We start from the raw sequence: 23,603 nt of genomic DNA, 5'->3' as shown, positions 1-23,603 counted from the left end.
TACAGCTCAACTCCAGCTTCACAGCCTTCTCTATCTGGGAGCCAGAAAGCTTCTTGCAACCGAAATGAGCATAGGCACTGAGTTCTTCTCTGCACCCTTAGTCATAAATACCCTTCTTCTAACTCTGGCCTATATGTCTCAGTCTTTTGGGGCTACTGTAACCAAATACCATAGACGGGGTGGTTCTACGCACCAATTTTCTCTTACAGTTGTGGGGACTGGAAAACCCAAGATCTGATGCCAGCATGATTAGGTTCTAGTGAGCGCCCTCTTCTGGGTTGCAGACTGCGGACTTCTTGCTGCGTTCCCACCTGGTGGAAGGAGCAGGAAGCTCTTGGGGTCTCTTTTACAAGGGCATTAATCCCATGTGAGAGGGCTCCACCCTCATGACCTAATCACCTTCCAAAGGCCCCACCTCCTAATACCATCACATTGATGATTAAGATTTCAACCTATCAATTTGGGGAGGGGTGTGGATACAAACATTCAGACTATAGCGCTGTGTAACTTTCCCCCAAATGGGTGGGTGGATGTGTGCTTTCTGTATTGTATGTTCCAGTGACCAGACCTTTCTTTACCTTTAAATTTGTGAACTTTGCAATCCCGCATTAGGTAATTAACTGCAGGAGATAATAATGATAATAGTGCCCAGGCTAGGAAAGCACAGAAACTTTACTTCTCAAAATGATTTACTTCTCAGTCACCTTGGTTTCTCACCACATGGCATCACCAGAGGTTACTCTGATTTTTCTTGAAGACAAAAGCTATCATTCTTTTACATCGAGTTCATCTGATAAGTTCTACTGTTTGCAGAGTCACATGTTTTCGTTGTGTCTGTTTGGATTTCCAACTGGTGTCTCAAACTTCACGTGCCCCAAACTGAGTTCCCGAGGTGCCATCCCTCCCCACCTGTTTCCCCTTACGCTATTCTCAGTCTCAGAAGATCGACACTCCACTCTTCCCGGCAACCAGGCTAAAAAACTGGGGAGTTCGCCTTCGCTCTCTTATTTCACACCCACATGTAATCTGCCAGCCTTGACAGCTCTCCCTTCAAAGTAACGTATAGCTACGCTTCAAGCACTTCTCACCACCAAATGCCAATTGCCCTGGTCCAACCCATCATGGGCCCTTCCTTCAGTTACGGCAATGGCGGCCAGACTTTGTCCCCTTTCAGTGTGCTCTCCACATAGCAGCCAGAGTTACCGTAACACATCTTAGATCGTTTCTCCTCTGCTCAAAACCCTCTGAGAGCACCCGCTGGCGAATCCTCTTTGGTGGCTTTCAAAGCCCCCACACGCAGATTTGAGCCATTTTGGACTTCTTGCTGTTTCTCAAAAACAGAGGCAGTCTCCAGCTTCAGGGCCTCCCCACAAAATACTCTTCCTCTGCCATCCACCCAGAACACCTTCATAACGTCCTTCAGACCTCTCCTCCACTGCCTCCTCTCTACTGAGGACTTCCTTGACCAGCATGTTTCACACCTGTAATTGTTCTGCACAAACACTCCCTTCCCTGTTCTGTTTTTTTCCATGACCCTATTGCCGACTACCATACTGTGTCCTCTACTCATTTATCTCCCCCCACAAAGAATTTAAACTCCACAAAAGTGGGGATCCTATTTTATTTATCACTATCTTCCCAGTTCTTTGAACAGTGCCTGCCACAAAATAGATGCTCAATAAGTACTTGTCAGGTGACTGAATGACATTTTCAGATGAGGAAAATGAGGCCCAGAGAAGCTCAGTTGTAGCCCAAGGTCACAGGATTAGTGAGGGCAAGGTCAGGCCTGGGATTTTCCGCCCTCACTCAGTCTACTCTCTCCGTCTGGGTCAGGAGGTAAGAGGGGCAGCCGTGCCTTGGGAGAAGCACACACTGAGGTTCAGATGTGGATTTTGCTGGAAGCGCTGAGCTGAAACAGAAACAACTATTTTGGCAGCATTTTTGACAATCTGTGAGATTAAGGAAAGTAATGTGAAGGTATATGCTGAAGCTTTCCAGCTTTAAGACTGGCTTTAACTATTTTTCTTTCAGCTGTAGCTTTCTGCGGTAATGAATGTACCATATGTCTGTATCTCCAGGTTCTCATACAAATGAGGAAACTAAAAATGCCAGATGATTAAAACAGATTTCTGCTTGTTTCCATGGGAAATCAACTGCTGTGAAACCTTCAGAGATGAGAGAGAGAGAGAGTGTGTTCGGCTCAAGGCGTTCCCTGGTGAGTGGCTGCACTCTGTCTTCAGCCCAGGCCCCAGCTCACAGGTGAGACACTGTCCCAGGCTGCCCGCTGTGCTGGTGGCTGCATGAGACTGCCAAGGTCAGCATGTCTTGTCCAAGTGTCCTTTGAGCGTCCACCACCACGGCCTGCAGTGTCAGGGCCTGGCCAACCGTGCAAGAAAAGGCACCTACTAATGACAAACAGATGCTTAATAATGCAGGTCCCCCAGCCTCAACCTCCCAGTGTGGTCTCAGCTCATGGTGAACCCTCTAGGGAATCTTCTGGTGGTCAGAAGGACGCACCATCAAGGATTCTTGCTGGAAGAGTCACTGTTTCCTACTTGCAACTAGATGGAGCTAATTCAGGGGAGTGGAAGGGGCACTCTGTAAACACAGCCACGTACGCCCTGGGTGGCGGCACCAAAGAAGTCTCCAGGAGGTCGTGATGGTTACTTGTTCCCGTCTGCCCCAGAATTAGCACCAATTTGCCCAAATGAGACAATGCTGAGGAAAAAAGGCTGCAAGAGAGTCCCGTGTTGTCTTGCCACTGGCAATCTCTGGCTTGTCTGGGGAAAATTGGTTCAGGAGCTTACTCTATACTAAGTTGAGAGGGAAAAGATAACCTTTCTCGGCTTTCCTAACCCAGAGTGTAACTCGGGCATGCCAGGGTGAGGCCCAAAGCTGGCTCGTCAGCAGTGATGGAGAATGTAGAGTTTAAATTTGGATTCAGACAGCCCTGAATGCTCACGCCTCTTCTCCAACTTACTAGCTGTGAGAGCTCACAGCACTTGTAGCCAGTTTGAGTCTCTGTAAAGTGGGATGATAATACCTCCACCCCCTCCACGGGGGAGGACAGAATCAGCTAAGTCAAGTAAAAGCACTCACACGGGGTCTGATAGGCAGGGGCTGTGCAGCGCCTGGGGACTTCTCTTTTCTTACCCTCTGTTGCTAGGTTTTACTGCCAACATTGGAAACAGCTTGGTGAGCAACAAGTAGACGGTGACCTCTCTCTTGCCATAACCACCGTCACCAGCACCAGCAGCTTGATTCTCCTCAGAAGTGCTACCAAGGATGTCGACAGTGCAGGGGTCTCCAACTCTTCACATACTCATTTACTTATAACTGCTCAGCCAGGCTTGGCCGTCTTGCTTAGGTAGAATGTTTCTCGGAGAGGCTACGTGGAGGACACTTAGGTTGTCTTCTGCCCAAATAAACCACCAGTAGGACCCCATGGAATTAAGACCATAGGTCATAAAGCATTTCAAATGTCTTGCCCTAAGCTCATTAAAATATTTTGACTCCTCTTTCTTCAAATGACTCACAGGCATGATTCCTTAGCACGGGGCCAACCTAACAGGTTCTGTGTAAGCCAGACCATAGGAAGCAGTAGTGCCATTTTGTGGTCCTGGGGAAGCTTTTAAATCAATCTTTCCATTACAGCCATGATATCCCAAATCATACTCTGGTAACACGCTCTATTTCCGTAGATTCCAGTAATAGCTACTGAATGCCGTCTCTATTCTGTTTCCACCCAACCCAGTCCTGATACTGATACTATCTAGACTTGGCACAGGCTCCACAAGTTGAGTGCAGAGTTCTCCACAGGACGGCCCTCCCTTCAGATGCTAGTCACAAGCCCCCCAGGGATTCCCAAGGCCAACCACTCATCAGTCCAACTGGCTACAAATCTGGAGGTTCCATGACTCCCTCCGGTTTGATAATTCACAAGAATGACTCACAGAACTCAAGAAAGTGCAAAATTATGATTACAGTTGTTTTTGAAGAGAGCTTAGGACAGAACTCAGCTTCTGTGCCCTCTCTCCATGGGGCGAGACTGTGTCTACCCTCTGGGCATTTCTATGAGTTCACCAACTGGGAAGCTCCAATGAGCCTTGATGTCACAGTTTTTACTGGAGTTTCATTATGAAGACAAGATTGATCTTAATTTCTCTCCTCCCCAGTTCCTAGTTCCCCCAACCTGCCCTCCACTCCAGGTCAGGTTGGGCCAAAATCCAACACTCTAATAGCAGGGCTGGCCTTTCTGATGTCCAGCCCACATCCTGAAGCTTTCTAAAGGCCCACATGAGTCATCTCATTAGCTTAACAAAGACACTTCTATCACTTGGGAAATTCCAAGGGCTCTGTGTACCAGGAACCAGGGACAAAGACCAAATATATTCTTTATTATATAATAATCTCTCATGATTATTTACTAAACATAAGGGCTTTGAGTTGAAGTTTTTTCCTGTGGGCAGTGGGAAATCAAGTGATTTCTTGAGCAGCTACTATGGGCCATAAATAATATACATGCTGAGAGCTGTACTTTTTTAGACAATTGCATGGAAGGTGGTCTGGCTGAAGTGAAGACAGGAAGGGGGAGACTAGGAAGGAGGCAGTCACCCTTGTGTAGCCATAAAGCGATGAGAGCTAACATAGGGGAGCACAAGTGGAAATGGAAAATCTGGGGGACATTTGAGAGAGGTTTTGAAGGAAGATTTCAACTTGCCATCTAACTTTTTTTGTTTTCATTTTTATAGAACATCTATTAATCTTTATGTGATTTGACAAAATCTGCATTATTAAAAGACGGGTAATAAAATTTAGGCTTATATCGAATCTGACATATTAAGTTCTATAGTATCTAGAATATTATGTAAGAAATGAGGGGAAAACTGAGGTGGAAACAGGATAAAAGCATCATTATATCTGCAGGTGTGGTCCATAGTGCACAGCACATAAAAATAATCCTAGAGAAAATGCAATTGACTTACTTGGATGAAGCGTTTTTCCTTTTGGGGAAAGGAAGAGGGAGCAAAGAGGGGCAAGAATTCAAAGGCATAAGCAGAATGGTTTCTCCATTTCAAAATGGTAATAAAATATTTAGATCATTGCTCTAGGGCATCTTTGAGAAAAAGAACACCTTGACCAGAGCAGGTTCATTGCATAATTCTTTAGTAATATGTTCAATTTTCAAGTAATGGAGAGGACTTAAAGAATAATTTTACTTTAACTGTGGCTATCTATTTCTCTTCTCGCCCTCTGGGGGTTGATCTGTTTCAGCATCACATGGACTCTTCTCTACACAGTTTCTAGAAAACCAGATTCTTACTCTTGAAACACCTTTGATAAAGGAATCATCAAGAATTTTATCTCCATACAATCAGGGCTAAAATGAACTCCCCTTTCTGTAGCCTTATTTAAGGCTCTTCAGTGCAGGTGGCTCATGAAGATTTCAATTCCTTTATTCAGAGGACAGCAGGTACCACTATAATCTTCTATTGCTTTACACTGAACCCTTCTGATTTCTCTATTTGCTTTTTGTTTTAATTGTTCTATTGTACTGGTGACAGCCTCCTCTTATTGGCCACTCTAGCCCATCTCCTTCAGGGAACCCTGACCATGTAAATACCTGTTTAAAGTTCTTCCACCTACTTCCTATTTCATATGGTAAAACAGAGACCTCATCTAGTCAGTAATATTGAATTAGATGTTTAGCCTTCAGTCCATGATTCAATAGAAGTTTTGTTTCTGAGAATTATTTTCATCTGGCTACAAAACGACATCCCAACAGCTATGGTTGTTCCCAAAGCTAATCCCAAAGCAAATAAGCTTCCTACAAGTGCCACTAATTCAAAGGGAATAATTGGAAGAGGGTCTCTCCGGGCTGCCTTCCTCAGTCTTTACCGTGTTCCACCCAAAGGAGAGCCAATTGTAAAGCCATGTAAACATAGTCATAACAAAAATGAAGGCAGCATGAATGCAACCCAGCGGTGCTAAAAGGAGATGTGGGGTGAACAAGGCATGACTTTGGTAACCAAACAGTTGTTGACCCAAGGACAGTGATGGTCCAATTTCATCACACATCTGTTACACCTTCTGTGGCGATGCAACTGTGGTGAATTGTATGCGTGGCAACATTTTACTATCTTGAGCATTTTCAAGTTTCCACCCCAAAGGGGCAAAGCCAGGACCAATAAACTAGCATGGAGGTCATTATAAAGAATTTTATAATTTATAATTTATCAACATGATAAAATGAAGTCATGCTTCCTCCCGTTGTGTGTCAAGACCAAAACCGTGACAGAGTCAATCCTGGCCATGATAGAACGTGCTGGTATGTCACCAAGGGCTATGATGGAAACTCAGTGACATAGACTCTGTCATTCTTGGAGATTTTCAACCTCGATAACTGCTTAGAATGTACCTGGTTTGGTGAGAAAGAATGAATGCGTTCCTACTTTTAGAAAATTACACATCTCCTTGTTCTGTGCCATGTTTCCATGTGCCACAAATTCATGTGTGTTCCTGAATTGTCATGCCTTCAAGTCATGGGACGTTACTGCAGCGTATGCCATTTTCACTGTTACACATGCAGAGTTCTGTATCTTAACCAGGAGAATCCAGTATCTTGGCTTGAAACCCAATCTCGGTCTGGTCCCTGGTGCCCACCCCTCGGCCATGTGATTCCAGGGCAACGTGGGCTCACCCAGAACAGGTCTTCTCCTCAGATAACTCTGTCATGGGTACCTCCGTCCAGCGCAAGCAGAAAGCAAATCCTGGTTGTGAGAGGCTAGAAGGCAGGCCAAGCTGTGAGCAGTCTGTCTTTCCACCAGTGCTCTCCATTTTGTCTTCATTACAAAATATAACATGATGACCAGAGAAAACTATGGGAAGAGTTAAACTACTTGCTAAAGAAATCCAAGTAATCTTGATAAACTGGCTTCTTTGCGATGAACAGAGCTTTGTGTTCTGAACATTAAAAACTGACAGAAAGATCTTAATATTTTACCTCCTGAGCAAGCTTCAGCACCTCTGTCCTGATTTTTAATGCCATATTTCTATTATTCTTCTGAACAAAAATGTTGCCTCCTCTTGTCTTCGAATGGCTGACCTATTTCTGCTTTAAAATGAACATTGTCAGTTTTTACTCTTCAAACAGACTTTTGAAATGTGTTCTCTTTTGAGTACAAGGCCCTCCCTCCCCTTGTAGATCACAAATTCATGAAGCAGCCGGGGGAATGTTGGGATGAGCCCCTGTATAAATCATGGGGCAGAGAGAACCTGTAACACTGATGTGTTAAAACTGGTTATTTCTTCAGTCATGCAGATTTCAGTAAACAATAAAAGCACTATTTGAAAATTCTGTGTGTACTCTTTTTTCCATAATGTTAATTAAGACACTGAATCACTCACATCAGCAGAAGTTCTGCAACAGGCTGGAAATTTTACATAAGAATTTCTCAAAAAAATAATTTCATGGGTTTCAACTGGTGGGGGGGAGAAATGATTATTTCATGTATCATGGGTGATATGTTACATTGAAATAGAAAGGAAAGAGTAAAAAAACATATATACTTTATTCCTGCAAGAAGCACTTAGTAGGCTTACTTTTTAAAAGAAATTATATATCAAGCTGCAAGATGTTGACTTTTAAGAAAACTGGCAACTGGCACTTCCTCATGTTTATCTATTTTTTTTTAATTTAAAGGAAACACTCCTCCTTTAACTTAATATTAAAATAATTAAGTTAAAAAATAATTTTTGAACCTCAACCATGTGGGAAACAAAAAAATTCCAAGTGTCAAAAAAAGAGAAGATGTCATTATCTGTTTAATATTAATAAAAATTGGCACAATGCACATTTATGATATGTCAGGCAGTTCTAAGACATGTATCAAATCACCTAATCCTCGGAAAGAGGAACCCTTTTGCACTGCTGGTGGAAATGCAAACTGGTGCAGCCCCTCTGGAAAACAGTATGGAGGTTCCTCAAAAAATTAAAAAAAGAACTACCCTATGATCCAGCAATTGCACTACTAAGTATTTATCTGAAGGATACAGGAGTGCTGTTTTGAAGGGGAACATGCACCCCAATGTTGATAGCAGTGCTATGGACAATCACCAAACTATGGAGAGCACCCAAATGTCCATCGAAGGATGAATGGATAAAGAAGATGTGTGTCATATATCTATATCTATATCTATCTATCTATCTATATATATATGAGTATTAGTTGGTGATCAAAAAAATGAAATCTTGCCATTTGCAACAACGTGGATGGAACTAGAATATATAATGCTAAGTGAAATTAGTCAGGGAAAGACAAATATATAAGTTCACTCACATGTGGAATTTAATATACAAAATGGATGAGCATAATGGAAGGGAAGCAAAAATAATATAAAAACAGGGAGCGGGACAAACCGTCAGAGACTCTTAAATAAAGAAAAACTGAGGGTTGCTGGAAGGTTTTTAGCAGGGGGATAGGATAATTAGACAAGAGGCATTAAGAAGGACCCTTGTTGGGATGAGCACTGGGTGTTATATGTAAGAGATTAACCACTGGATTCTACTCCTGAAATCATTATTGCACTACATGCTAACTAACTTGGATGTAAATTTAAAACAATTAATGAAAAAAAAAAAAAAAAAGAGACGCAGGCTGCTTCCTGTAGGCTCCTCACCAGGCAGCAGCATGCAGTGGTATCTCCTCCAGATCTAGGCTGGGGGACTGAGGTAGGCTCCCCTCCCCGCCTCAGGTAAGGCCTGTAAATCCAGCCTGGAACTGGAGGGACAGAAGGAGGAAATTAGGCTGGGAGTAGAAGTGAGGGAAGGAAATGCATGGTTTTCAGATCCTGTGTCCCCTCGTGTGAGAAAAGGCAGCCTCTGGGAAGGAGGTGCTGTTCTGTTTTGGGTGACAGATGAAGGCCTTGGGGTTGGGGTGCCTGACTGGCCAACCCAAGAAAGGAAACGGGGGGAAAGGAAAAAGGAGGAGGAATGATCAGTTTGCTGTAGAAGTTCACTCCTGCTCCATCGTTCTTTCTTCTGTCCTTGAGGAAACTTCTAGAAAGACATTGTATGTTTTCTGTGGATCAAAAATGTCTTTTTCACAGATTCCAGAGAGTCTACCATTATAGACTGAATTTACATTAGATCTGTTCCCTTCTATATTAAAAATCATAGACAAATATTTCTAAGGGGGAGGCACAGATATTTAGAAACTATAGTATAATTTAATTTCTATGTTGTTTTTTTTAACCATTTGAGGATGGAGCTGTACCCAAAGTGGTTGGGGGTGGTCAGTGCTGAGGAGGGCGAAACAAGTTTCTCTCCAGTCTTCCTTAACTTTGGGTTTTGTGGCTTTCCTGAAGGTTCTTCTAGGTACCCCAAACAGCAGTCAAACAAACAGAAATATTTTATTTCAAGGACTAATGTTCCCAGCGCAGAACTGGCTACTGGAAGATTAAAAAAAAAAAAAAAAAATTGCCTAATCCTCACAACACATATCAAGTACTATAGTTATCCTCATTTATTTATGAAGAAACTGAAGCTCAGAGAGGCTAAGCAACTTATCCAAGTTTTCACAGCTATGGCAGGAAAAACATGGTTAATTACTATAAGAGTTTTCAGAAAAGAAAGTGTTAAAGAAGCTTAAGGAAAAAGGGTTCAGATGGGACATTTAAAGACTGATGTAATTTGGAGGGAAGTGAGAGAGAAATGAGAAGGTGCTGGAAAGATATGTACAAAACAGAGGAGGTGGTAAAGAGCTGTAAAGCCACTGAAGGCATGTGCAACTTTGCGGGTCCCCTCAGAGTCAACAAGTGCAACATTTAGGAAAGTGATTTTGCCTGAAAAGTTGGGTCTGTAAGAATTCCGCCGTATACGTTTTTTAAAGAGCAGTGCCAGTTAAAATGAAGGTAAATCCAAATCCTTTCAGTTAAGGAGTTAAAACAATTCCGTGCAGCCGTGTGGGATCCCAGAAAGATCAGAAGATGGATTTGTGTTGACTCCTCTGGAACCTCTAGATTCACTCTAGATGTGAGGAGCAGACAGGCAGGAATCTCCACTCACCTCTTGGCTCTTCAAGGCCTTAACAGGATGAGAGAAAAGTACTCACCCGTCTGCACAAAAGTTGTTCGGCCAAGACCATGCTGACTCCCTCATTTGCCTGTGGAAATAGTGACGGGGCACGAAGAGGTGTGTTTTGCTCTTGCATCTGAAATTTGTACCATATCGCTCGTCTTCAGAACGCTGAACAGATGTAACCTTGCAGAGACTTTTACGTGAACTTTGCTGTCGCTGGTTTTCAGAAATCTTTTGGGGTGTCAGAGCCTGGGCAGCAATCAACAAATGCTCTATAGTAAATTATTTCCTCACCATTCTGAGAAAGATAGTCCTTTCCCCTTCAAGCATTCAGAAATTCCCTTGTCTTCCTACCTCCCATGCTCCCTGGGAGACTGGAGAGGATGAGGGACCAGTCTGAAAAGCATTGTGATGTGACTGTTGGTCTAGACAGGGTCACAATGTGCCCCTCTGGGGACTGTGGCAACTGTGGGTGACTTGAGGGCTGGTATTACAACTCCTGATCATGAAAGATTTAAGTTTGTCCCAGCAAAGAACTGACAACATCACTTCAAAATATTGTTGCTTTTACCTCCTTCTCTGGGTACAAACCTAAAGAGAAACACTCGACATCTATTGTGGATTTGTTTTAGATTATTAGAAGATTTTTCAAATGCATCTTATGTTAGGAGTTCAAGACAAATCAAAACCCTACACAGAAGATCTTATGGTGGCTTAACTGCAACATCTCCCTTCTCAAAAGGGGCTACGTAGTATCTCCCTTCTCTGTCAACGTGGGCTGATGATGGACGTAATTCACCCTTAATGGTCCTGAGATATATTCTTCATAGAAAAATGATGAAGAGCATTATATGTAGGACGATAACAATCTAGAGATAAAAATCCAAAGAAGTAAGAAAAGTGATGTTGATTTCTTTTAAGCATTCTAGAAAAAAATCACATTTTCTAGCAGTGTTTAAAAAAAAAAATCTGCTATTATAAAGCAGAAAGGGAGCATAGGTTTTAGAGTCAGATTCCCTGAATTCTGTTCTTGGCTCTTAGGCAAGTGACATTACCTATCTGTGGCTCAGCCTCCCCATCTGTGAAATGGGGACATTGAGAGTACCTATTTCATAGTGTTGTCACATGGATTAGTGAAATAATACATGTGATATTCTTAAACCATGCCTGGCATGGAGTGCTCAACAAAGCTTAATTTACTACCCTATTTGGGGCTTTCAAATCGCTGTAGCAAGTTATCAGATTACCACATAGGATTTCCAGATTGGGTTCCCCAAGTCCCTAAAAACACTTTCAATCAGAAATTATGTGTTTCAAAGCAGTTTATCTTGCTTTGTTACAGAAGCATTGTTACAGAAAGCATAATTTTGAGTCGTGGTTTAGCCAGTGAAATCAACAGTTCATGTGACATGACATCAGATCAGACTGTTGTCAGAAGCATTTTAGAAGCTGAAGAATATTGGGGACGTTCAAGAAATCTGGATGTTTTCAATCTCCTAAATAAGGCCACAGTGGCTTTCATGTTATGGTTAAAACGGTCCTCCCCTTGGTCACATGAAGAAATTTATCTTATCTGAACTCAAGCCTCTTTCGACATTGCTTTTGGGAGCAATCAGTGCGATTAACTCAGAAGTTTTCCCGTCTCCACCTCACCCCCATATACATGTCCATTGTTTACTATAAGATATTTCCTTTTCATAGAGGATTAAATTTTAAATTTCTTTTAAAAAACAGGATAGACTGCAAAATATTTTCTAATCATTTTAATGAAATGTTCTCATGCTGGACAGAATTCATAGTGCCTTTCTTTGAAATTCCATAATCACAGTGCATCACTTCTAATAGCCCTCTGCTGAATGTTCCTCAGAAACAAGGATGGATAACTGTAAATGCTACAACAGGCTTAGAGAAGCATTCAGAGGAGAGAATAGTCACAAGACCAGGGATGATTCAGGGAGGGACAACACCTAAGGATATAAAGTTATTCTGCCAATGTCCAATTCACAGGGAGGAAAAAGCCAGTTATTGTCAGAATTGTGAAGGATCTGAGATTTGATCCCGTGTAAGCTCAAAGAAATTAGCCTTCCATTGTTTCTTGGAGGGCAGTAGAAGACAGGAAACCCCTGGATCAGATAAAAGTTTATTACTCAGCAAAAGCAGCAGCCAGAGTATTCACATTTTTGTGTCAGTTCCTGGAGTTCCTAACATAGTAATGACAGGTTGTGTTATAGGAGAGGAACCATGAGCTTAGGGAATGTGAACGTTTTCTAATGAGAGTAAGCATGCCTGCCTCTTGCTCTGAAGAGAAAGTGTCTTTATTATACTGGACAATAGGTATGCTTGCCTTTTGCTCCAGGGTGACATTTCCTCTATCTTCAAAGGCTGTTCACTCTACAAGTACCCTTGAATTTGAGTCTGAAAGAAAAAGCAGTCAGTGCCTTGCTTATAAGATATGCGGAATTACTAGAGACCCATGGAGAATTGTCTTCCAACAGTTCTTAATAAATAAACTATTTTATGCCAGCACTTTGAGTACTCAGAATGTATGTTTGTCTTACACCAGTTTCATGTTTCTGAAAGGCTGCCAAAGAACCCAGAAGCTAATAGGAATATGTAAAGGTAGAGCGTCTGACTCAATTTTGGCTCAGGTCATGATCCCAGGGTCGTGGGATTGAACCCCACATAGAGATCCAAGTTGAGCGTCAAGCCAGCTTAAGATTCTCTCTCTCTCTCTGTCCTCATCTTCCTCCTTTGCCCCTCTCCCCTGATCACACTCTCTCAAAGAAAGAAAGAAAGAAAGAAAGAAAGAAAGAGAAAGAAAGGCAAGGAAATATTCTTCAGTGTAAAGGAATAAGGCTACACTATTACCAGTGAGAATGGGTGCTCTTTGTTCTATTAAAGATGACAGATACTCTATTCCAGCTGATGTTTGCAAGGGAAATAGCTACCAAAAATGTCTACCAAGAGGGTTTATCTTGGTAGGCATTAAGTGAATTAATAGGGCTGATGATTTCCTGCTCTTTCCAAAGAAAAAAGGCCATATGAAGGCTCTGCAGTCTTTAACTCTAAAATAGCAATTCAAATATTCTGTTATGAGAGATTACAGTCTTCCTGGAATGTTGGTAGTTGTGACAAAGGAAAACAGTTCCATTGTCAAATAAAGTTAGAGAAATGCTAGGCTCAGCAAAGTTAAACAAGTCTTTTTAACTTGGGACTTCTCAGATTTCTAAACATGTTAACATGTGTTGTGAATCTCCAAAAGAGATATAGTATTCTCCAAGGGATTTGATCATAGACCCCTATTTCTCAGGATACTCCAAGGGGAGAGTTCCAAGGAAAGCTGCTTGCAAATGCCTCCGTGGAGGAATGACCCTAGCTCACTGGCCATGGATGCTGAAAGACAAAGGTGCTTTGGGAAGATGTTCCCTGATGGGTCAGACATGCTCTAGGCAGATTCCCTATGGATAGCAGCAATGGGTACCTTCCTGCTTCTTTTATTAGGTGTTGGCGATTATATTCATCACTGACTAAAATCTAGGGAGGATAAATATGTATCGTTTTGAGATCAATGTGAAAAGTTTTAGCACTAAGTCCTAAGAAATCATCTATTCCAATCCCTTCTTGCGGATGAGACAGACGATGCAAAGATATTAAGAGACTTGTCCCAAATCACAAAGTTAGTCAGTGGCAGAACCACACCTGGAATCCAGGTGTCATTAATCCCAGTTTATGCTCTTTTCACTAATAGCAATAAAATTGACAATTAATGACTGCTATCATTGATACTGAGAAGGATACCAGGCTTTCTTGGTGTTTTGTTTTGTTTTGTTAAACAACAAATAAACAACACGAGTAAAATCAGAGAATTAATAAATGAATTCAAGAAAATGCATCATGCATCAATATGGGTGGTGGCTTTAAGAAGAGATCATCTGGGCGTGGTTATAGTATTTTCTGAGTAAACAAAGCATCTTCCATGACAGTTTTCCAAGGAGAGTCATGTTCATGTCAGTAACAAGAGAATCTTCAATTTCACCTCCCTGGTAGGGTTTCTTGAGCCATCAGATATCCATGCCTCAGAGAGACAGCAGCTTCAGCTTCATAGTCAAAGGGAAGAAGCAATTCCTTAGGCTTGAAATTAAAGGCTTTGTCAAGGCTGATGTCACCGAAATTGGAAACAAATCAATGTTTAAACTGTGATCTGAAACGTTTTATGGTACATTCCATATGCATAATAAGATACAATGCTAACAAACTGGAAATTTTGAGTCCTGGGAAAATTGAGTTACCTTCCTTAGGAGGTATATCTTAATGTTTTGTTTTGTTTTAATAAATTTAATAAATAAATAAATAATAATAAATAAATAAATAAAGCCCCTTAAGAATGTTTCATTATCTTTAGAATAATTCACTTCATAGCTACAGCTAGTCATTTCCAGATTTAATTAATGAGTTAACACATATAAAGTTCTTAGAGCAGTGGCTGTACATGCTTAATAGTGACAGGAAAATATTACTTAGTAATATTATTGTAACAGTGATATTTAGGTACAAAAAATAAAAGCCACTCTTGAGAAGGTCAAACTCATTTTTTGCTTTAAGCTATATATGTAGCATGTGAAAGTTACTTATCATTAGCCCATATGAACAATAATTATTATTTTTTAATTTTTTGACATTTATTTATTTCTGAGAGACAGAGAGAGACAGAGCATGAGTAGGGGAGGGGCAGAGAGAGAGGGAGACACAGAATCCAAAGCAGGCTCCAGGCTCTGAGCTGTCAGCACAGAGCCCAACGCAGGACTCTAACTCACGAACCATAAGACCATGACCTGAGCCAAAGTCGGACACTCAACCAACTGAGCTACCCGGGCACCCCGAACAATAATTCTAAGAATGAGTTTCTCTGGTATATTTCATATTGTGTAAACTCAGAGCTACAGACACTTTATGATCTTTCATTAAGAAGTTTGCTTTCAGTCATAAAATGCTTTTCAATTAAAGAGGAAGCTATAAAATCGCCTCATGAAGACACATTTGGGATGTGAGCATGTTATTGGGAAAAGCACAAACTAATGCAATTGCAAAAACTTCTGAAAAAGGACCTTACTGAATATACTTGATGGATTCAACTTAAAAATAAATATTCATTTTCCGTATGACTGAGTAGTGCTTAAGCAAGAGAACTCTGAAATTAGACTTGCCTGGGTCTAAATCCTAATTCTTCCACTCAATGGTCATATGACCTTTGATTAGTTACTTGTTTAAATGTGCCTCAGTTGTCTTCTCTTCACAGGAGAAAATAATACTGCCTGGATAGCAAGGGTAAAAAAAATCAGACAATGAATAGAAAGCTAGTACTTAGCACACCATATGTACCTAGTAAGTGCTTATTTATTATTACCATTTCCAAAGTATATCACAGATTAGTGGGGTTAACCGCTTCAACCTTATGCGTCTGTGTGTGTTGGGGAGGGCTGCAGGGGGGTAAATAAACAAGACTGATTTTATAAAAATTCTGCCCAAAGTTGTGTAGTATCCTATTTTTAGGTCCTCAGCACCACCACACTCTCCTCTGGCACAATTTCAACTGCCATTTTAGGGTTAAGACCACATTTGACCACATTACCTCTTGGGCAACTTCCTGCTCACACGACATTTTCTAGGGGAGGTTTTATTCTCCTGTCTTAGCATTTTTAATGGCATAGAGACAAGGATTTCAAAACTGTTGCTAAAGGTGATTTTATCTGGCAGCTATTAATTCAGAAAGTGCTAATGGTTGCAACAGTGTTAAGAGCTGAAACTTAAAACAAAGTATTCTGTTAGCTCAGGACCTTCCCACAAAAGCTCAGAAAGGATCTGGGGAGCAGATGTGTATAGGGTGGGTAGAGACTGCTGGGTAAAACGCTGCTGGTGGTTTTGGTTTAGAATTTAGATTTTACTTTCACTATTACTAGGCAGAATCAACTAACATCAAATATAAAATAAAGCAAGCATAGCAGGTTGGTTTTCAAGAACAAACCCAGCATTGAAAAATCAAGGTTTAAGCAGACACATATGTATAATACATAATTTCAATATAAACTCTATGTGCTAAAGGATTCACATTAAAAAAAAAAATTTTTTTTTAATTTTTTTTTCAACGTTTTTATTTATTTTTGGGACAGAGAGAGACAGAGCATGAACGGGGGAGGGGCAGAGAAAGAGGGAGACACAGAATGGGAAACAGGCTCCAGGCCCTGAGCCATCAGCCCAGAGCCCGACGCGGGGCTCGAACTCACGGACCGCGAGATCGTGACCTGGCTGAAGTCGGACGCTTAACCGACTGCGCCACCCAGGCGCCCCTAAAAAAAATTTTTTTAATGTGTATTTATTTTTGAGAGAGAGAAACAGAGTGTGGGGGGGGGAGGGGCAGAGAGAGAGGGAGACAACAGAAACCGAAGCAGGCTCCAGGCTCTGAGCTGTCAGCACAGAGCCCAGCGTGGGCCTTGAACTCACGGACCGTGAGATCATAACCTGAGCCGAAGTCAGACGCTTATCCGAATGAGCCACCCAGGAGTCCCAAGGATTCACATTTTAGAAGCTGAAGTTTTGGGGTTTTTTTAAATAAAACAAAAATTTTAATGTTCATTTTTGAGAGAGACAGAGCACAAGGTGGGGAGGGGCAGAGAGAGAGAGAAGGAGACACAGAATCCGAAGCAGGCTCCAGACCCTGAGCTCTCAGCACAGAGCCAGATGCAGGGCTCGAACCCACAAACTGCGAGATCATGACCTGAGCCAAAGTCGGATGCCTTACCCACTGAGCCACCCAGGCACCCCTAGAGCCTGAAGTTTAATACAAATCACTGTATACTGAAAGTCAGAACCAGTACAAAAAATGGAAACTTTAGAAAACACATTCAACATTTAATGGGAAGTTCTGTGCCAGGTGTTGACATAGGGATGAATAAAGACAAGGTGGTGAAACAAAGCTGTAAAGAGATAAACGGCAGCACACCATGGTAAGTGCTGTGCGAGCGCAGGGAAGGGAGCATTACCCTTGCCCGGAGCCTGCAGAGGTTTCACAGAGAAAATGACTTTTGAAATAAGCTTTCAAGGAATGCGATAGCCCAGCCTGCATTTTCTGGTAGCTAACAACAAAACGATATAAACCACTGCCATACAACCCACTAGAGGGGTTGCAGATATTCTGTCACTAGAACCTTAAGAGAAGTAGGTATTGCTGTTCTAATAGATGGATGGAGAAACTGGGTTCAAAGATTAAGAAGCTCAGGATCAGAGATGGTAAAGAGTAGACCCAGGACGTGAAGCCAGGTCTGTATCATTCTAACTCCCTTACCATGGTTCTGCACTGCCCAGAAAGATCTACTTCAGCTCCCTATTGCCAACCAGTACAGGATCAAGTTGTAACTATCTGGAGTCCAAGTGTGGGAACTCACCCTGAAAGCCCATTGAGAATGTCAAATTTTGGTCTATAAAGAATCGGGTAAATGAAAGGTCAAGGTGGTGGCTCTGTATATATGGTTCACCCGGGCCGCAGTGTCCTCTCTTTTCTCTGAGATTCAATCACATTTAGTTCAAAATGGTTTATTTGGATTCGTGTGCTGCCAGATTCCCTCTCTCAAGCTCTGTCAACACCTTGAAGTCAGGGAATGAGCCTTATACAGTAGTCTCCCCTTAAGGGAGGTTTTGCTTTCTATGGTTTCAGATACCCATACTGTGGTCCAGAAGGATATGACCCTCCTGACAATTTGCAGAAGTTAATAGCAGCCTAACATTACGTCCATGATGCCTACATCACTCACCTCACTTCATCTCATCACGCAGGTATTTTATTAACTCACATCATCACAAGACGAAGAAGGGGGAGTTCAATACAATGTGATATTTTGAGAGAGAGAGAGACCATATTTATATAACTTTATTACAGTATATTGTTGTAAGTGTTCTATTTTATTAATTTTTGTTGATTTCTTACTGTGCCTAATTTATAAATAAAACTTTACTATAGGTATGTATGTTTAGGAAAAAAACATACTATATAGAGGGTTTGTACTATCTGCAGTTTCAGCCACCCACTGGGTGTATGGGAGCATATTCCCCACAGATCATGGGGTTTACTGTACTTCTTTGAGACCCTCAAGGTCCAGCACTCACAGGAGTTGGCTGATTATGGATTTACCTGGTGTTTTTCCTAGGGCTTGGTGAGTGTGGATGTTGATTTGAGTTAGGCTGACTGAGGCAAGTGACCAGACTTAGAGTTTGTGTTCTAAAATAAGAAAAGGTGACCTAAGCAGGATAACATAGCGGTTTGCAGACTAGTGCCTCTCAGACTTCAGAGTGCATGTGAATCACATCACTGCATGTAGACCTACCCAATGCACCCTATTAAAAAGCAGGTAGCAGACAAAAGTATTGTAGTTAAGCATCCGGGGGAGGCAGGAGACTCAACTTGCAGGGTTCATGCCCCATTTCCAAATCTTGTTGCTCTTCCTCATCCTTCTGATTTCAGGTCTATGAAGAGTACAGTAAGCACATATTTATTATAAGCTACCATTGATAGCAGCTACCGTTTATTGCGTATTTATAAAGTGCTTGGCACTGTTCTTGCTGCTTTAAGCATGTTATCTAATTCACACAGCACCCATACCCATATTGCCGATGATGGAAAAATATAAAATTAGCAATAACTCCCACAGGAAGAGTAGGGATTTATTCCTGGTGCACCCCAGTCCAAAGTCTAGGGTGGAGTAGTTAGTTCCTTGCCACTGGGTAATGAGGGAGCGTTTCGGGGATGCCTAAGCTTGAGGTCAGGGTGACAATGGTACAGGAGGACAGAGATGCTCAGAAAGCACTTGCAGAATGAAGCCCTGGATGGGAGGTTTGTGCCCTTAGAGTACTCGCCTCATTGAGTATTTAAATCCAGGTAAGCTATTTAAGAGGCGGAACTACCTCAGATAATATCTGGTAGCGTGCAAGGTGCTCACAATTTTAGCAAATTGCCACAGTCAACTCTGCCTTTTCCAGAGGGACTTTTCAGGAATTTTTACACCTGCTATCTAGGAGAAAGGCCCCACCCTTTCTCCTAGACTTTTGTGTTGATTTAGGTGAATTAAGGCTGTTGTTAGAGTCATCTAAAGCCTACAAGGGTTTAAGGTTGACTTCCACAACAGTACAAGAGTTGGAAAAAGTGTGATAGTTCTCCAAGCAAGTAGGGGGAAAATAGTTAAAAGCTAAGAGAACCGCTTCTGGACAAATTTTCTTTTCATTTTGACTTGGAAATAGAAATGGGGTAAAAGGAAATACCTGCCCTCTTAAGGCTTCCTGTGTAAGAACAAATCAACTACTGAAAGACAATTAGAAACATCAGCCTTTTCCTGACTGCCAGGACAGAGCAATGGGTTAATTTTAGGTACTCTTAGAATAACTGATATTACTAAGGCATCCCTGGAGACTTTATGTAATTTAGTAATCTTGTCTGTACATTTTTCACTGGGCAGAAGATTTTCCATACAGATAGTTGTCAGCTTCTAAGAAGACAGAGTTTGGTTTTCAATCCTGAAATTGGGTGGGAGGAGAACGAGAAGAAAAACATGCTTCAGATCAATCAGTAAGGGAGAACCCCTCCCCCATACTCTTTAAACAACAGGTGGTTTTGACGAGTACCGTCAACTCTTCTATACACAGCTCACAATTGTAGGCGGAGCGCTCAATTTCAGCGTCCCTAGAACCTACTGCTGAGAGACAGGGGAGCCCAGCTGTCAGTGTCCAGGAACATGGGGGTTCCTGCTGGAGAGGAGCCGGGTGTCCTGGGGCTCGTGGGCTTCATGGTGCACGGATACGGGCTTTAACCTTTCTCCTCCGTCTTCCTCAGTGCGCCCCTTCCCATTCTTGTGTTCTTATGGGGTCCTTCTGTTGTCACGAGGGGCGGGAGACGAGGAGGAGGGATTATCTCTACCCAGACCCCAGTCTAGCAGGGGAGTTGCCAGAAGGGCTATTTTTAGTGGTAGCTGCTCCCCTCTAACACCCAGGGGAGGAGCTGCGGCAGTGGAGTGGCCACAGAGCGCAGAAGAGCCTCGGTTTCCCGCGCCCAGTTAGCGATGGGGGAGGTATTAGACGCAGCCCGCTCCCCGGGCAGAGGCCGCCAGGTGGCCGCCTCGGAGGCCGGAGCGGCCCCGCGGGAGAGCGCGGGAGGGTTCGTTTCCCACTTGGAGAAGAAAGCCTCCGGCGGCCGGCGGCAGCCTCGCCGACCAGTCCCGGCGCGGGGTGGTCTCCGCAGGGGAGGAAGTTCCCGGGCACGACGGCCTGCGTCACAGCGGGGCTGGGACCGCGGGGCGGGCGGCGGCGGCGACCCCGGGGCCGGGCGCTGGGCGGCGCTGGCTGCCGCTGGCCCGGCTGCGCGCGGGGCGGCGCTGGAGGCGGCTCCGTCCGCGGCCGGGGAGGCGGAGGGGAGGAGGGCTGCGGGGCTGGGGCGGTAGCTGCGTCCCGGCTCGGAGCCCGCGAACAGGACGAGGAGGAAGACGCCGCCGTGGCCGCGGCCGCAGTGCTCCGGGCGCCACTCGCCCCGAGCAGCGGCCCCGCCGACGACCCCGCTGCCGCTGGCCGCCGCTGAGTCCGACCGGGAGACCGCTCGCCGCTCCCCAGCGCCCTCCCCGCCGACACCCTCGCGCCCAGAGGTAAGGGCGGGGACCGCGGAGGGATGGAGAGGGGCGGCCCGCCGAGGACCGCGGGGCTCGGTCCGCTAGGTGCGCGGGAGCCACCGCTCGCCCCGCCTCGCTCGCGTCCCTGACTGCTCCCGCTCTCGGGCGCGCAGAATATGTGGTCGCCTGCCCACTGTGTGGTCCTTGGAGCCACCCGCTGCCAGGGCTCGGGGACCCGCCAGCCCCTACCCCACCCATCCCACGCCAGCCCCAGCGGCGGGGCCGGGGACCCCAGCCTGGCGCCGAGCACAGAGCGGCCGCCGCAGGTCCTGCGGACTTGGTGGGGGGTGGGGGCACCGGGGGTGGAGGACGAGGAGGAAAGGCGGCCACCACCGGGGCGGTCGTCCTTCTTCCCTACCTGAAAACCTCCGGAGACCCCACAGCCTGGACCTTCTGGTCTGCTCTCCCCAAGCCCCTGAAGTTAGCACTTTCAGGGAGAGAGCAGTCTGATGGTGTCCAACGCGAACGAGAGCGCGGCGCCTGCCCCTTTGCGGGACCGGAGGGGAGAGAGGGTTTAGCCGGATCCGGAGGGCCAGGTGTCTAGGCCGGCGGTTGAGACCCAAGCCAGGGTCGCCGGTCCTTCCCCTCCCAGCAGCGAGGTGGTTAGGGATGGAGTTAGCAACACCGGAACCTTAGGATGTGCTCTGTAGACTCCAATTCCTTTCTTTGCTGCTCAGACAGTTCTTTCCTCCCCCACCTTACGCCTGCCGGTGTGCATCAGATTATAGTTCCTTCAAAAGCTCACACCTTACCTAGCTCTGAATAACCACAGACACCCAGCCCACGTCCCAGGACGGATATTTCAAAGTGTGAAGACCAAACTTCACTTGGTTTCAGATTCTTTTTAAGCATTTGAAACTCTCGGCAAACCAGTTAGGAAAACACCTGCAAGTCCCCATCATCCTTAAAGTAAAAAAAAAATAAAATAAAATAAGAATCTTTGTGGGAGTGCAAATGCTGGACAAGGGGAGGCTTGAGTGACCTTATTTGTCGCAGCTCTATGGAGGAGGAATTAGTCACATACCTCTTATAATGTAAGAAATGGAGCCTCAACCAATGGGCACATTTCCAGACAGGTATGGAGTGGTGTCCTAAGGCATCCATGAGGCTACTTCATGGACAAGTCAGGAAAATGGCATCTAGATGGGACAGGAGGCAAAGTGATGGTAACCCTCTTGTTTGGCACAACACTGCAAAATCACCCTTATGTGTGTATACATTTTTTTCTTCATTTTTAAATTATTTTTCTAAACCCAAAATGTAAGTTGAACTTCCCCAAATTTGCTCAGATCGATAAACCATGTGCTGGATGTGTGGACACAGATGTATACAACTCTAATCTAGTATTTGCATTTCTCCTGACTTGCTCAAATAGTGAAGACCAAGAGTGTAACCCCGATTTACTTTGGAGTGATTCATTTAAATCCTGTCTTGAGGTCAGTTTGTTTTTGAGGGGTGGGACCAGCTTTGCAAGAATGGATATATTTTGATGGTTCACATGATGGATTGACCACAGATCAGTCCTACCGATTTAACAATGGTATCAGAGATAGCAAGCACGTTTAATGATTTCTTAGTAACAAAATTATCAAAGTCTTTGTTAACAGTACTATTCTCTTATTTCCCAGATTGACTAAGTACTTTGTTTCATGGCATGTTTTGGAAGGGAATGCTTTGGGGGGTGGGGGGGATTGATTAGAGAGCGTAAGGGAAAAGACTGAATGATTTTCCACTTATGTGAAGTTTCTCTTTTTAAAACAATATGGAGTTAGCAAGTTTTAAAAATTCCTGAGGTGCCCAATTTTTACCAAGTTGTTTTTATGATTTTGCAATAGTCTGTAGCATTTTTAAGTTAGTCGCCAATAACATTATAATATAGCCCAAGTTTAGAAGCAAATAGGGTGGAAAGTTATACATATTTTTCCACACATTGTGTTAATGATTTAATATGGTACATTGCTATAGTGTAGCTGCTCTAGGTACCTAACATACACTATACTCAGATTCTTACAACAAATGTTTAGGGAGATGGTGACTGTCTACATTTTACAGAAGAGAGTTTGTGACTTGCCCAAGACCAGAGAGCTAACTTAATGTCTGAATGAGGCCAACTCTCCTTAGCCTTAATGATGTACTTTTCTATTATCCAAAGCGGCCTTTCTTATTTCTACATAAATTTACTGTTAATTTGCCGTAATGACTATATGAGGAAACTGAGATTGAAGAAGTAAAATCACCTGTCCATGGTTTTCCATGTAACTAGTATAGAGTAGACTTCAAATTTGGAATCCAGGGCCTTCTGTTTCTCAAACCTGTGTTCTTGCCATTGATCTCTATTGCATGACTGATTAAGAACTTAAGGAAACATTTTACTCTTTTTCATCAGCTGTTCTCATCCACTTGACAATGATGTTCTCAGATAGGCTGCAATACACTCTCAAGTTTTTATATTCCATCCCTGAAGTGCAGGCTGTATCTCCAGCCCTAGATCACTATATGAAATGCACCCATAACCAATGAGGGTGACATTACTATGGACGTATCCTTGAATCCACTTAATTTTTCTTAAAATATAAATCAGTCTAGATTGGCATGGGGGAAAGAGCATGGCCTCAAGATGGGAAAAGCTGGCCAAAAATTTGGCTCTGCTATCAAGGAGGAGTGTAAACGAATTCATGCCGTGGAACTTTTCTGAGCCCCAGTTTCTTTATGTGTAATGAGGTTAATAAAACCTGCTTAGTTGGATTATTTTGTGGACTAAGTGTAACAATCCATATAAAGGACAGCTCCTGTCACCTGGTAGGTGTTCAGTAAGTGGTAAGGAT

At 43.5% G+C, this 23,603-nt stretch overlaps 2 protein-coding genes and 1 pseudogene across 11 annotated transcripts in view; 2 read left to right on the top strand and 1 right to left on the bottom strand.

The window, feature by feature from the left end:
* Window positions 1-7,117, top strand: part of LRRC8B (leucine rich repeat containing 8 VRAC subunit B) — a 98,609-nt gene extending 91,492 nt beyond the window's left edge. For 4 of the 10 annotated variants that reach the window (XR_007154786.1, XR_007154782.1, XR_007154784.1 and 1 more), the window contains 2 exons: window positions 2,079-2,259; window positions 5,275-7,117. The gene's annotated coding sequence lies outside the window, so the exon portion shown is untranslated. Of the gene's footprint in view, window positions 1-2,078; window positions 2,260-3,166; window positions 3,523-5,274 lie in introns of those variants that run through there. The other 6 variants (XR_007154785.1, XR_007154790.1, XR_007154787.1 and 3 more) reach the window with 6 other exon arrangements.
* On the bottom strand, window positions 5,231-6,488 carry LOC125171723 (palmitoyltransferase ZDHHC6-like; annotated as a pseudogene).
* Window positions 7,118-20,535: 13,418 nt separating the features above from the next.
* The window catches only part of LRRC8C (leucine rich repeat containing 8 VRAC subunit C), an 82,333-nt gene continuing 79,265 nt past the window's right edge, over window positions 20,536-23,603 (top strand). Inside the window, exon 1 of the mRNA XM_047872279.1 lies at window positions 20,536-20,754. The gene's annotated coding sequence lies outside the window, so the exon portion shown is untranslated. The remainder of the gene's footprint in view (window positions 20,755-23,603) is intronic.

The sequence above is a fragment of the Prionailurus viverrinus genome, chromosome C1 (genome assembly GCF_022837055.1).
Source record: "Prionailurus viverrinus isolate Anna chromosome C1, UM_Priviv_1.0, whole genome shotgun sequence".
NCBI lineage: Eukaryota > Metazoa > Chordata > Mammalia > Carnivora > Felidae > Prionailurus > Prionailurus viverrinus.
This window is presented reverse-complemented; position numbering and strand designations above follow the sequence as displayed.